This window comes from Camelus bactrianus, chromosome 9 (genome assembly GCF_048773025.1).
Source record: "Camelus bactrianus isolate YW-2024 breed Bactrian camel chromosome 9, ASM4877302v1, whole genome shotgun sequence".
Lineage (NCBI taxonomy): Eukaryota > Metazoa > Chordata > Mammalia > Artiodactyla > Camelidae > Camelus > Camelus bactrianus.
The window spans coordinates 42,005,070-42,018,368 of record NC_133547.1 but is presented as its reverse complement, the minus strand read 5'-3'; the positions used below and the strand labels follow the sequence as shown (position 1 = coordinate 42,018,368).

Genomic DNA, 13,299 nt, shown 5'->3' with positions numbered 1-13,299 from the left:
CTTACACTTTATACCTTTTGTTGAAAACACGAGCAAATGCACATTATCTTGTCAAACCAGGGGCCCCCGAGTCTCCCCAACAATCAGCAGCTCCATCTTGTTCCAGGAATACATCCTTTTTATCCAGCTTATTCTGCCGGGGTTACAGGAACCATCTTTGGACACAGACAACTCACTAGTGGGGAGAGGTCTCCACTTGGGGAGGACCGGGCCCTGGGAGAAAAACAAATGCAGACAGCAGGTAGGTTCCTGGGGTTTTATTCACCTTGTAGTAAGTAAGTATTTATAGAGTACTATGTGCTAGGTCCTGGACATTTTGGGAATGGAACAAGGCATCAAACAGATGAAGTCCTTGCTCTCATGGAGTGTTAAGTGGGTGGACAGGATGAGGTGACATTTGAGCCGAAGTCTAAATGAAGTGATGGAGTGAACCATGAATTGCCTGTAAAAGCATACCAGGAGAGGGAACAGAGAGTGCAAAGACTGCAAGCAGAGGTCTTTTGGGTGTGTTTGAGGAGGTGTCAGAGGCCAGTATCCACAGAAAGGCTGGAGTGGAGCATGCAGAGAGGAGCAAGGTAGGAGATGCGGTGGGCAAGAGACAGACAGCACAGGTTGGAGTGTGTGGGGCCTTGTAGGTCTCTGTGAGAGTTTGGGGCTTTGTTCCCAATAAGATGAGGAGGTGTTGGAGGGTTTTGTACAGGGGAGTGACATGATTCAATTTGGGTTTCAATAGGATCACTCTGGGTGCTGGGTTGAGAATAAACTCTAGAGGGGTACAAAGGTGTTAGCTGACTCTCAAGGCAACTCTGCTCTCTGTTGACTTTTGTCTGGATTCTAGCCTCATCCTTCTACCATGATGGCCAAATGGGGAAGACTGGCTAGCTATGATCCTCCACCATCCTGTCTGCTCCCCTGCTCCTTCACGGTCGTGGTACCATGAGTGTCCATAGTTACAAACTGAGAACACCGGTGAACATGACGGTGGTGGGGATGCTGACCAGAGTAATGCTGTCTGCATACCAGGTAAGCCAAGCTGAAATGCCCCCATTATACCAGAAAGAATTTTGGCTTAGGGAACAAAGCGGCAGAGCCAAAATTCATCCACTTACTGAGTCATTCATGCATTCTCTTAACTCCTGCTGAGCACACTCCATGTGCCAAGAACTGTATGAGCCACTGGAGAACTAGAAAATTTTGAAAAAGTCCCTAATACATAAACTCTGCCCCAGAGGAAACTCTCAAGCTAATTACTAGCGTTGATCGAGCACTTTTTGATGGGTCAGACACTGATTTAACCTCTTTCATGTATTGCCGTGTTGAATCATTGAAAGCAACTCTTTCAGGCAGACGATTTTACTTGCCATTTTAAAGACGAAAAAATCGAGGCGCACAGAGGTTGAGCAACCTGTTCAAGGTCACCCAGCTATGAAAGGAACTGAGATTGGAGCCCAGACAATCCAGCTCTAGAGTCTAAACTACTGCACTTCTTAGACTAGAAGGGAGGTAGCGAAACACATAATTATAATGCAATGTGATGAGTACTCACTAGAGCTGCTGGGAGCTTTTGACATTATTGAGGGGCAAGGCCCAAAGCCATCTCAGATTTCCAATCCTGTTAATGCCACTGTAGTGTATAACTTCTCCCCGTAAAATGCTGTAAAGTACAACTAGGTTTTTAAGTGATGCTTCCAGATTCTTAATAAAAGATTAAAGTAATTTATAAAGCTATTTTCTGGCTAAGAACCATCCCTTTCTTGGACTGCTTCACTCACTCATCATTTCCATCATAAGCTGATAGCTTTTTTTCAGGCAGTCCATTCTTCATAAAGAAAAAAAAAAAGCTTTTATAACAAGTAGAGGCCAACCAAGTGGGGTTGGACTATGAAGGTATGAAGGTGGGTGAGGGCTTGGCTCACTCATCATCTCAGCTCCTCCTTCGCTGTAGGGACCTTGCAGCTGGCTGGGATCAAATTTGTGTCTCAGTAATATGACAAATCAGTGCAAATGGTGGACCTTTAGGATTTGGGGAGAACAGCTGAAACCACAAATCTTACATCCTAGAATGCCACGGGGATAGATTAAGGGCTTCTCAGGTACTAAGAGCACAGACTGAGTCACAAACTCTGCCAGGAGAAGACAAGGAAAGCTTCAAGGGGTAGATTAGATTTGGGCTGGGCTTGAAAGCTGTGTTGACATTCAACAGGTAGTAAGGTGAGGGAAGGGTGTTCTAATAAAGGAAAAAATTGTCTGATGGATCTAGGGAAGGGCCAGTCTTCTGGGCCTTCTGGATCATTCTATCCTGAAACATTTTAAGTCTTGGGGGCAGAATCTAAGTGGGACTTTTTCCACTACGTAGGATATTGTATAATAAGTTATATCTTCACTCATGAATGTTCCCTTTCTCTCTTTCTCTAGCTTTACTGAGTCAGAATCAACATATAATAATTGCACATATTTAAAGTTCACAATTTTGTAAGTTTTCAACATACCTATGAAACCATTGTCACAATCAAGATGGAATGTATCTGTCACTGGACGTTTCTTTGTGTCCCTTTGTGCCTCTCTTTTCCATGTTTTCTCGCCTCCTCCCCTCCTTGCTTCTGGCAACCACTGATCTGCTTTCTGTCACTAGAGGTTGGTTTGCATTTTCTAAAATTTTATATAAATGAAATCATACAACATATGTTCCTTTTTGTCTAGCTCTTTTCACTTAGCATAAGTATTTTGAGATTCATCCATATTGCTGTGTGTATCAATGGTTCATTCCTTTTCATTGCCAAGTAATACTTCATTGTATGACTAGACCACCATGTGCTTCTCCAGTCTGCTGCTGGTGGGCATGTGAGTTGTTTCCAGTTTGGGCTTATTAAAAACAAAGTTGCTATGAACATTTTTATACCAGTGTTTTATGGGCTTGTTCCATCTTTCCTTTTTAGTAAGTATCTTGGAGGGTGGTAGTAATATGTTTAAATTGAAAAAACAAAAAAACAAAAAAACAACGGCCAGACAGTTTTCCAAAATGGTTGAACCTTGAAAGTTTCAGTTCTGCATCCTTGCTAACACTTATATGACCATCTTTTTAATTTTAGCCATTCCAATAGATACATCATGGTATCTCATTAAGGTTTTAAATTTGCATTTCCCTAATGACTAATTATGTTGAGCATATTTTAGTATGCTTATTTTCCATCTGCCTATTTTTTGTTGTTGTTGAAGTGTCCAAATCTTCAGCCCATTTTAAAAAGTAGTTGTTCAGAAATAGTCACTGACATAGAAAACAAACTATGGTTACTGGTGGGGAGGGAAGGGAAGGAATAGATTTAGAAGTTTGGGATTAACAGATATACACTACTATATATAAAATAGATAACAACCAGGATTTACTGTATAGCATGGGGAACTATATTCAATTTCTTGTAATGGAATGTAATGGTAAAGAAACTGAAAAAAAAAAGTATATATGTATGTATACTGAATCGCTTTGTTTTATATCTGAAACTAACATTGTAAATCGACTATACTTCAATAAAAAATAATAAGAAGCAAATTGGTTGTTTGCATTCTTGTTGTTGAGTTTCTAGAGTTTGTTACATATTCTGGACATGAGTCCTGTATCAGATACATGTTCTACAAAGAGTTTCTCCAAGTATGTGGCTTGTTACTTTATTCTCTTAGCAGTTTCTTACATAAATGAAAAATTTAAATTTTGATGAAGCCCAATTTATCAATTTTTTTCCTTTAATGGATTATGCTTTTGGTGCTTTATCTAAAAAATATTTGCCTAACCCAAGATCACAAAAGCTTTTTTCTATGTTTTCTTTTAGAAGTTTTCTAGTTTTATGGTTTTTTTTTTTGAGATACAATTCACATTCCATAAACCTTACTCTTTAAAAGTACACATTTCAGTGGTTTTTAGTATATTTACAAAGTTATGCAATTATCACCACTATCTAGTTCCAGAATATTTTCCTCACCCCAAAAGAAACCCTGTATCCATTAAACAGTCACTCCCTATTTCTCCCTCCTCCCAGCCTCTGGCAAACACCAATCTACTTTCTGTCTCTGTGAATTTGCCTATTATGAACATTTAATATAAATTGAATCATCCAATATGTGGCCTCTAGACTGCTGCTCTAATCTACAGGTTTTTGTGTGGACGTAAGTTCTTAACTCTTCTGAGTAAATACCAAGGGTCATGATTGCTGAATTGTATGGTAAGAATATTTTTAGTTTCATAAGAAACTGCTGAATCATCTTCCAAAGTGGCTGTACCATTTTGCATTGTCACCAGCAATGAATGAGAGTTCTTGTTGTCCCACATCCTTGTTAGCATTTGGTGTTGTCAGTGTTTTGGATTTTGGCCATTCTAAGTGTGTCAGTGGTACCTCATTGTTGTTTTAATTTGCATTATCCTGATGACATATGATGTGGAGCATCTTTACATATGCCATCTGTATATCTTCTTTGTAGAATATTTGTTCAGGTCTTTGGCCCATTTTGTAACTGAATTGTTTTCTTATTGAGTTTTAAGAGTTCTTTGTACTTTTGGAACAGTTCTTTATTTTTTTTTTTTGCAAATATTTTCTTCTAGGCTGTGACTTGCCTTCTCATTCTCTTAACGTTGTCTTTCATGGAGCAGACATTTTTAATTTGATTGAAGTTCAGCTTAGAACTTATTTCTTTCATGGATCATGCCTTTCATGTTGTATCTAAAAAGTCATTACCATATCCAAGGTCATCTAGGTTTTCTCCTATGTTACCTTCTAGGAGTTTATTTTTTATTTTATTTTATTTTATTTTTTAACATTTTTTATTGATTTATAATCACTTTACAATGTTGTGTCAAATACCAGCGTAGAGCATGATTTTTCAGTTATACAGGAACATATATATATTCATTGTCACATTTTTTTCTCTGTGAGCTACCATAAGATCTTGTGTATATTTCCCTGTGCTATACAGTATAATCTTGTTTATCTATTCAACAATTTTGAAATCCCAGTCTATCTCTTCCCACCCTCCGCCCAACTTCTAGGGGTTTAACAGTTTTCTGTTTTACAGAAACAGACTCATAGACATAGAATACAAACTTGTGGTTGCCAAGGGGGAGGCGGGTGGGAAGGGATAGACTGGGAGTTCAAAATCTGTAGATACTGACAGGCATATGGAGTACTGACCACCTAACAGTCAAGGAAAGCTAAGTGTTCGGGAACTCCGCTAATCCTTAAACCTTAGTAGCTTCCCTCTGGGAGGGGTGAAGCCACAGCTACCAAAAGGAAGTCATTCTCTAGGCTGCAGCAATGTTACAGTGAGGATGAAGTGTCAGAATGAGCAGGAGCTTTGGAGTTAGACTCTTGAGAGCCTCAGCTGGGTTCTCTGGGAACCAGATACTAAAATGGAGGTAAGGGTACAAAACGGGAGTAAGACCTGTGAAAGGAACAGGCAGGAAGCCGGACTGGCCAGGAGGAGGTCTCAGCCTGAGAAGCAGACCTGACAAAGCCTCGGCCAGTCCAGGGGGGCACCTGGGGCAAAATTGCTTGTTAGAGGAGTTCCCTGTTGGTAGAGGAGTGCTGGGCCCATGTATCACCATCTTGCTCATTCATTGGCTGGGGCCACCCTTGGGAAGAGCATGACTGTAGCTCAAATGCTGATGGGTCCCTGATGGAACTAACTGCTGGAGGAAAGTAGAACCAACACTCTTGGCAGCAGGGCAGCAAGCCCTTTATTGAAGGGGCAATGAAAGCAGCAAACCTTCACGTGTGCTATACAGACAGACCTGAAGTTTGAATCCTGGCAATATGTGACCTTAGGCCACCACTCTGACTCAGTTTCCTCAGCTGTAAAATGGGGAGAAGGCCTTCCTTACAGGGTTGTGGGAGGATTAGACAAGATGAGGATGAACATGGTGCCTGATACAGTACAGGCATTCAACCAGGTTCCTCCATCTCCCCTAGATGGAAGTTAGCCAAGGGAACATCCTGTTCCACGAATCAAGTCCCACCCCCGCTCTTTATAAACTTCATCTCCTCTCACTTTCCACTAGGGGATGGAGCCTCCTGACCCTCTGGATATGCTGCCTTTGTGTCCCAAGGCTTGTAGTGTCCCCTGACTTGGTCCTCTCCTGCCTTGCTCAGCCTGGAAACTAAGAGACCTCCATGGTTGTTGGCCATCCCAGGCGGGGATCACTGGATGTTAGCAGGGGGAGTGCTTCCTGGAATGCACCAGAAGTAAGCAATTGCACCATCTCTTCCAGCTGCCTGCATGTGCATTGCCTTGAAGATTCCTGTAAGAAGAAACCATCGTGTTCCTCTTTCCAAGTGCCTCATTAAAAGCTTGAGGACAGAGTTCCCCTCCATCACTTAAGGTCTCTACCCTGGGAGCCGAGGCAGCCCCTGAAAGGGAGAGAGAAGGATCTGTTCTGTGCCCGTCATTATCCTTCCTCAGGGTGCTCGGACCACAGGGACACGGGTCTCCAAGTTCCAGTTCCTTCCTATGTGCATGTAATTGGGCATGATTTACTGGAGAGTCTCAACTTATGGAGAATAAACACAAAACAGTTTTATTTCTTCCAGTAACTGCCTCTGGCTCTACCGCGCCAGATCTCTCTTTCCTGCTGGGGAGCAGCTCCCTTAATGATGTCTTGGTCTGCTTCCATGACTTTCCAGCCACTTTCGGTTACTACAACGCTCTTGTTCCGGTAATTAAGACTCAATCTTTTACATTTTTAAAACTTTCATTGCAGACTTGAATCAAAGCTCTTCTCTTCTCTCCCCTCCAGCACAAGCTAAAGCCGGGCAGTGGAGGGGAAGTGGGGACGGGCTTGAAGGCAGCACTCCCCCTCCTTTTTGAGGCCGTAGCATCTGTTTGTGGCTGGGAGGAGGGATGGGAAGTAAGAGGCCTCTCAATATGACTTACGCTGACAGAGGACGTGTTTCGTGTTCTCTGTCCCTTCCTGGTTCTCCCTGGTTCTGGTAGATGCTGGAGATTTCACCCTAGCCCTTCTCCATCACTGAGGACCATCCTTTCCTCCTACACCCAACCTCCCCAGCAGCATCTCCCTGTGGCCTCACTAGTGGTAGAGGCTCCCAAAGACTCCAGTCTCTGGCTTAGGTAGCCAACTCTTAACTCAGCAGTGACCTGGGCAAAGCTTTGGCTCCTGCCCTCGAGCTGACTTCTGTGCATCCCCACGTGGAGCTACAGGGCCTGCTGGGGTGACTGCAGCCCTCAGGGATGGTACAGCTGCCCCCATCTTCTTCCCAGTCATGCTGTATCAAGTCTTTTCAAGCTCTGCGGGGTAGGCGACTGCTGTGGGCCTCCCACTTTTAGAATCTCCAGGCCCTAGTGGGTACCAGTCTTTACCTTTAAGTATAATCCTAGACCTCAGGATATGAATGTCAAGAACTCTGCTCTCCTTTCTTATAGTGGAGGAACGGAACAAACAGGGCATTGGGCTGCCGTCCTTGGCTTCTGGAATTGAAGGACTCTTTGGCAGTGCTCTGTATCTGTGAGGCATTGTGGGGTCTGTGTATCCTCTTTCCCTTTCCATCGGGGCAGGAAAGCCCCCTCTTCTCTCCTCCACAGGGGAGAAGGAGGCCTAATCTCTCATTTGAGGGGTTCTGGGACCTCCATCTGCCCTGTGTGGAGGTGGCTGGCTCCATCTGCTGGCGGCTTGCTGGTAGCTCTCCAGGGGTTACTTGGCTCCTATGCTCTGATCTTTTAGGCTTTGGCTGCAGTTCTAGCATTAATGGGAAAAAGCGTGAGGATTTGCCCAGCAGTGTACAAGAATATCCTGTCTTTTCTCCTTTTAACTGTGTTGCAATTGCTCTTCTTCCTGGAAGGATTCCTTGATTAAACCCCATCAGACTGAAATCCTTTCCCGTGCACTCAGGCTCTCAACTGGTAGTCAGTTTCTACACATGTGAATCAATGGATTTTTAGCCACGTATTGACTAGTTTTCATGCGTCATAAGGATAGATAGTGTTTACTGAATTCTTGCCACGTACCATCTACTGTCGTAAGCATTCAGGTACTTCATCTCATTCGGTGATCCCACCACCATCCAAGGGGCTAGGTGCTATTATGCCCATTTTACAGATGAGAAAACTAAAAGGAAATAAAAATATTAAGTAGCTTCTTTATGGTTTATGGCCAGAAAGTGATATAAACAGGTGATTTAAACTCCAAGCTCATACCTTCTACTGATGTTCTGTTCTGCCTACTTGGTTTTACACTGTGGTCTTTCTGCGCCCTTCCCCCTCCTCATCCATCATCCCTGAAGCCCTAAGTAAGTACTTGTAGATCATTGTGAAGTACTTCCTATAATTTGTGTTTGGACTAACAGAATCTGCCCAGATGGGGCTTGTGCAAGAGTTGAACTAGCCATGGTGAGCCTGTGGTCAACTTGTAAATGGGCCAAACCATGCAATCCTGTTGAAGTCATCAGCACAGACCCTTTGGACAGAAGGCTGACGTTCACTCATCAAATCCCTTCTCTTACATTTTTAGATCAGTCTTTTTCCCGGGAAGCCTAGAGTCCTGAACACACCGTCCAGGAGTCTCCCTGAGCAGTTCTTCTCATCTGAGAAACCAAATCTCTTTTGTCAGTGTAGTACATTGACTTCCATTGTCTTCTAGGTATTTGTAACCACTCTGAGTAGAACGTGACTATTATCCTTCCCATTTTAAGGGTGAGGAGACTGGAGCATGGAGGTTAGACACTTGCCTGAGGTCACTCAGATGAAAAGTGCTGGAACTGGGGCCTGGAACCAAATCTTCTGCCTTTGCTCTTTTCTCAGGTCCATCCATCTTCAACGCCCTTCATCCGAGACCCTCAGGCTCCTGCCCCCTTGCTCTGGGCTCTGCTCACCACTGGGTATTTCCTTTCCACTTGTAGTCACGTCCATACCCCTTGGTCCTACCTCTTTCTCTAGCCTCCTCTCGCTGGCCTCACCCCCATCCTCCTTGCCTCTCCCAGGGCCTGGAAATCCCTCTGGGGATAGGGGAACTGGGCCTCGAAGCCTTCTGACTATGACCCCCAAGTCCCTGGCAGGGCTGCTCGCTGTCTTGATCGGCCCTAGTCCCGGCAGGTGTTATTTATTGTCAGATAAACGTATTTCCAAATAAAACAGAAAGCAAACAAATAACCGCAGTGACAGAGCTGTAAAAAACCCTGCCGGCTCGCTCACTTGAAGAAAAGCCTGCACAACTAATTAACCCGGGCAGGCCCCCGTGGTGTTTGGAAACAAGCTTGGAATTAATACCGCCCTTCTCAGCTGTTGGAGCCAGACTCTAAATCTTTATTGGGCGGTAGCAGTAGAGAGATGCAGAGTTCTAGAGACAGTGAGAGGCCAAGATGGGAGTAGACAGAGAGACAGGGCAGGATAAACACCGTTATCCGTCTGCCTCCTTACCCGTATATAGCATCTTCCCTAGACTCTGGATTCTAGAAAAGCAGACAGACAGACAGACAGACAGATTGAGTCTCTTCTCAAAGCGAGAGGTCAGGGGAGAAAATAGAGCCTTTGTCTAGCTCAGAGGACATCTTGGTTCTATACCACTAAAGTCAGAAAATCAGAAGCTTCTGGACTGGAAGGGGCTTATGAGAGGTCATCTAATTCGGTGGTTTAAAATTATTTTTAGCAGCAAAACCCTTTCCTGAGATGAAATCACCCACAGAAGCACCGTGTGTAAAGCAGATAAAAGCGGGGCGCTCCATTTGGAGCTTGTGGCTCCTCCCAGCCCCTCCCCTCTGCTCTCCACTGCCCGGCCACGTGTCCTCAGGATGCTCAGGGCTCTGGAGAGCACAGCTGGGAAACAAAAGCTGCCTGGCTTCCGTGTGACAGGGCTTTGGGAGCGTCTCTGGTTCTTCACTGGATTCAGGCCTACCCTAGTTTTGGGGGTCACCAGATGGGGAGTGAGGATGAGAGGATCCAGCAGCTGAAAGGTGTGGGCTACTCGAGGGGACACCTACTCTCCTCACCCTGGACTGTTGGGTTCTTGATCTCTGGTTACTTCCCCAGGGACCTTTGTTGGCAGGAGCTGGGGGACTGGCTTGTTAACCTTCAGTGATGAATTCTCAGTGGGTGAGCATTGCAAGTTATCACGTGACCCTGACTTTGCCTCCAGGAGGCTGTGTATAATCACATCAAGTTCAGGAGGGGAGGACCAAGAGTACAGGAAGGACACCTCCTTCTGGGAGAATGTGGATGGTGGCAGGAAGGGGACTTTAGAGACCATCTAGGTATTGCCCTGGTGATCTACAGGGAAATTGTACTTCCTGTATTTTTTTACTTTTTTTCTCTCATAGAGGAAAGAGAGACAGTGGCCTAAGCCTGGAAATGATCCAGCCAAGTGGCCCTGTGGGGATTTGTCCAGTTTTCTCTGAGGTAGTTGTCCCTTGCTCCTGGAGGCCCTGTTCCAAGGCCGGGTGGAAGGGCCTCTCTTAGAGGCAGTGGTGGGTGGGGAGAAGGATGAAGACAGTGAGACCAACCAGCCTTTCCATGTCTGATGAACCCCGAGTGCCCTTGGCGCAAGCCTAGACAACAAGGGGGCCCAGTACGGAGGAAAAAACACAAATCAAGAAGTAATGCTTTTTTTGAGGGAGAAATTATAAATTGCAATTTAATCACATAATCACTTTGACACTCTCAAGCAAGCTAATTTCTTCCCTTGCCTCATTTCATCCACTCGGTGAGATGAATCTTAATGAATAATGTCCTATGAATATTTAATTTTTGATCAAGTTGAATTTTCTCTGGCATACCTGCTGGAGACATAAATCAGCTTCTCTTCTGCCCAGTAGAGTGAATTTGGACAGCAGCCTGGGTAGATCTCTGCCCACGGCCGCAGAAGTGGCCTGCCTGAAGGTTCTGTGGTTCTGGTTTGCCACCACCTCAATATTGTGACTTGGACCTCCGTGGATGTCTTCCCTAAGGGGTTCTCTGATATCGCCCCACCAGCAGATGCCTGAAGCCAGTGGTTATCCAGGCAGATGAGATGCATCTGAAAATGACTTTCCACAGGTGCCCCATCTTGCTCCATCCTTTTTCTTCAATGACTTAACGAAGCCTCCCTCCTGATAATGACTTGATCCGTCCTGGCCCCTGGGGACAAGTGTCATCATTCAAAAGACAAGTATCAAGAGGCAACATTAGGAGAAGTACTCTTCTCAGCTATTTCAGAAAGCTTCTTTCATGAAATAATAGATATTTTTATGGTGCATTACAGTTTGCAAAGCAATTTAACATACAGCTTTTCTTTTCATGTTTTAAAACATCCTTGTGTTTGATCTCTTTCCTGACTGCGAGGTGAGACAACGGGGGCTGAAGAGGGCTCTTTCTTACTCTGGGTCAAAGGGATAAATATAGGAAATCATTCCCTGGAAGGACTGCTAAGTTAAAATCCAAGAAAATGGGTCCTGGGCCAGAACCACCCATCTAAGCGACTCTCAGGTTCTTGACTTACAGAATATGTTAGATAATAAGTGTTGCTTTAAGCTTCAAGTTTTGGAGTAATTTGTTACAAAGCACTAGGTAAAAATATACTCTTCATCCGAGTCTGGAAGTGATGAGAGGAAATAGAACCTTCATAGGTCTTGTTGAGTCAGACCTGGGCACCAGAACTGCCATGGCTTCTGCCATGGCAGGCATGGTGGATATCTGTGGCAGCCCTCACTTTGGAGAAGGCTGAGACAGCAGGCAGGGTTAAGAGGTGACGCAGTGGTGGCGGTGGCTCAGGCTATTCATTGAGCATGTGGTAGAGGGTAGAGGCAAGTTGGGTCAAGCAAATCTGGGGATACCCATATACTGGGTCTGGAGACTCCTATTTCCTAGTCCTACCCTTCCCACTTGGATGGAGTCTCCAGAAGCAAAATTAAGCATGTTATAGAGAGATAAAGAAGCCACAAATGTTTTGCATATCTGCATAATAGTGTGAGTAAAATTGAGTTTTATATATATATATATATATATATATATATATATATATATATATATATATATATGTATATGTATATATATATTCCCTCTTCCTCTAAAAAATGCGTGAGCGCATGGCTGAGTTGATACAAAATAAAGAGAATTTCTTTGCAACAAACAACACAAGAAAACATGAATCTGTGGTGGGGAGGTAGCTCAAGTGGTAGAGCACATGCTTAGCATGCACGAGGTCCTGGGTTCGATCCCTATTATCTCCTCTAAAACTAAATAAACTCAATTACCTCCCCCTGCCAAATAAATAAATAAAAATTAAATTAAAAAATAAGAAAACATGAATCTGAGAGAATAAGTGAGCTATAGAGCTGGTCTTTGTCTGGGAGCCTATTTGCAGTTTAATAGGTAATATGGGCCACATACATGACAGATGGAGGATACAGCCCAGGGTCCAATCAGGCTGGATTCTGGACAAAACACTCCACAGAAAGAGAAAGTGTGTGAAGACACTTGCTTATCATCCTTGACTTTTGATGGAACAGAAGAAAAAACATAAAGAAAAGTGTTCTCTTAGAGAATTCCTAATCTTAAACAGGAATTTACCCAAAACTCCACTCTGAAAATTTGAAGTATCTTTGATTGGTGAGATCCTCAGAGCCTGAAAAAAAATCCTCCCTGAAAGAATACACTTTAAACCTTGGCCTCAGAGAATTCCCACAGATAAAGTTCCAAGGCACATGGACCTCATAATCAAAATTCAACAAACACATGGGGAAATAAATTACCCTGAATGAGACTTGGTATAAACAACAAATTCCTCAAAGACTGAAATGACCTGTACTTATCCAATATAGACTATAAAATAAACACAATTTGTTTATGAAATAAAAGAGAGTATTAGAATTATACAAAAAGGGGACAAAAGACTATCAGAATAACCTAGTCAGATGTAAAAGAGAAACAAATACAACTTTTAGAAAATTAAAAAGTATAATCATTCAAATGAACAACTCAATGTATATGATAATAAGTTATACATAGCTGAGTTAAGAAGAAAGAATTAGTGGTCTGGAAGTTTCTCTGAAGAATGACCTTGAATACAGTGGGAAGACAAAGAGATGATAGAGTGAAGAGATATAAAAAAACTGAGTGACGAGATACAACATTCATATAATTGGAATGTCAAAGGCGCACAGAGAGAATGGGGGAGAAATATCAAAGAGGCTAACAACTGAAAAGTTTCTAGTCTTGATGAAAGACATTACTCCGCAGCTTGAGCAAGCCCCATGAATCCAAAACAGGCTGAAGAAAAAGAAACCCACGTTATGTAGGAAAACAGAACACTAACGAAACAGAGAGGATCCTAAA

At 43.5% G+C, this 13,299-nt stretch overlaps 1 protein-coding gene across 6 annotated transcripts in view; it reads left to right on the top strand.

The window, feature by feature from the left end:
* The window catches only part of KCND3 (potassium voltage-gated channel subfamily D member 3), a 526,784-nt gene that overhangs the window by 19,135 nt on the left and 494,350 nt on the right, over positions 1-13,299 (top strand). The window contains exons 4-6 of one of the 6 annotated variants that reach the window (XR_006722393.2): positions 107-241; positions 839-1,023; positions 6,044-6,562. The exons of 4 other annotated variants lie outside the window; for them this stretch is intronic. The gene's annotated coding sequence lies outside the window, so the exon portion shown is untranslated. Of the gene's footprint in view, positions 1-106; positions 242-838; positions 1,024-2,415; positions 3,000-6,043; positions 6,563-13,299 lie in introns of those variants that run through there. One more of the 6 variants, XR_006722395.2, reaches the window with a different exon arrangement.